The sequence below is a fragment of the Brassica oleracea genome, chromosome C1 (assembly GCF_000695525.1).
Source record: "Brassica oleracea var. oleracea cultivar TO1000 chromosome C1, BOL, whole genome shotgun sequence".
Classification (NCBI taxonomy): domain Eukaryota; kingdom Viridiplantae; phylum Streptophyta; class Magnoliopsida; order Brassicales; family Brassicaceae; genus Brassica; species Brassica oleracea.
The window spans coordinates 12066093-12068052 of NC_027748.1; the positions used below are offsets into that span (position 1 = coordinate 12066093).

Sequence of the window (1960 nt, forward strand, 5' to 3'; positions counted from 1 at the left end):
GTCGCCAATCAATTTTAGCTTCAAATTGAATGTTTCAACGTTACTTATATATATGGCTGTGGTTAATGATATTTTAAATGGTGATATATTAGTATTAAAATATAAAACGAAATATTTTTTAATATAAACATTTTAAGATTGAAAGAATATAAAATTAATCAGTCAATTTAATATCAGCTTTTTTCGGATCATCATACAAAAAGTTTCAAAAACTTATATATATGTTCACTAACAAGATTTCTACAACACAAACTAACAAAAAGTTTAGTTTTAAAGAAAAATCACAATGTCAACATCTAAATTTGCTTTCTTTTGTATCGTCTTGGTTTTTTTTGCTACTTTTCATGAATGTATGTCGTACATAACTTACTTTCAAATGCTTTCTGATCATTTTCATTAAAACTATAATCATTTTAACTGTTTTATTTTGAAATTTTTATACAGGTGTCAAAAAAGTTGATGCAGCTGCACTAACATGCACTAGATTACCAAATTCTAATTGGTGCTGCAACACAACACCGAGAAGGTGCCGAGGCAGCAAAGTCGAGTGTGACGCGATTTGTAAACCCAAACGCCTCTGAATTTTCCAGAAGAGAATTTCTATAATTATATATTCCAAATTTTCTTTTACCTCTATTATTATTATTACTGAAAATAATAAATAGGAAGTCATGTTCTAGAGGAGCATCTAGTACTGTTGGGTTTTCTTCGAATAGCTGAAATTGTTTTTATTGTTAATTCTGACTTTCTGCAATTGTATTTAATAAGTTTATAATTGCAGATATAATAATTTGAATCGATTATGTTATTCTTTGGCATATTTGGTGATATCTTTTTTTTGACAACAGGTTATATATTCTTCTCAATATAAATTATTTTTTATTTTGAATTTATTTAGATTAAATCATGCTACTGTAATTGCATTTAGTTTGATTAATTCTTTTAGATTAGAACATGTATTTATAATTATGTATAAGTTAATATATTTTGTTTGTCCTAAATTTAAAAGAGAAAAAACTCAAATGTTGATTGGTCTAAAGTTACATAAGTGAATGAAATTTGTGATATTTAAACACATCGATCGTTGTAGTTTGAAAACATAATAATAACTAAAATCTAATAAGTATTATTGTAAGAGTTTGTCAATTACCTTGAATAGGACACATAAAAACCTGATTTTTAAATAATATTATATTTATTTTGTTTGAGGGTTTATTGAGCTGACGTGGTGTTAATTGCCTTATGCTCAATAGTGACGTGGATGCGGTAGAAAAATGGTAAGTCAATTTTATTATTATATATATATATAATCATTTGTACACAAAGAAAAAAAGAGAAATATTGTATTGGAAAATAAATAAATTAATAAAACAAAGACAAATAATGATTTGTGAAATAAATAAATAAAGTAAAAATGAATTTTGATAAATACCTTTTTGTAGTATTTATTTGATGTTCAAGTCATCATTTGAATCCGCCAAATGTGCCTCCTCTCCTAGAAAAATGCTATACAATTGATTGCATTTTGTTCAACGGTCCTTTTGTTATTTATTTCCTAATATTTTAATCGCTGTTGCACAAGAAAACCAATAAGGCGCAAGTCAGATTTCAGATCAAAACAAATTAGGTTGGAATGCATCACATCATTTTGTTTTCAGAAAGTTCCCTTGGTATCAACTTTGTTTTCAGAAGGTTGAGTTTGTTTCTTTCTCATAAAATTGGATGAGCAAAATCCTCTTTCAGCTTCGATAGTAACGTAATGTATGCATGTTTTTTATAAGCTCTAGCAGCGATATCAAAAACAGCATTCGCCAAGAACCTCTGGCAGCCACGACCTTTACCGTCCAAATTACTAGTCATCGGGATGCTGGGGAAGGCCCTGATTCCTGAACGTGCGTCTAAGTGTTTGGAGAGAGCACACTGAAAAGTTTTCTGCATCTGTTATGGGACAAGTGATTGG

General features: G+C 28.6%; 1 long non-coding RNA gene across 1 annotated transcript; it reads left to right on the forward strand.

Annotated features, from left to right (window-relative positions):
- Positions 1-254: 254 nt before the first annotated feature.
- Positions 255-818, forward strand: LOC106297727. Its single transcript, XR_001261446.1, has 2 exons — positions 255-350; positions 445-818. It is a non-coding gene; the product is annotated as an uncharacterized LOC106297727 (long non-coding RNA).
- The last annotated feature ends 1142 nt before the right edge of the window (positions 819-1960 follow it).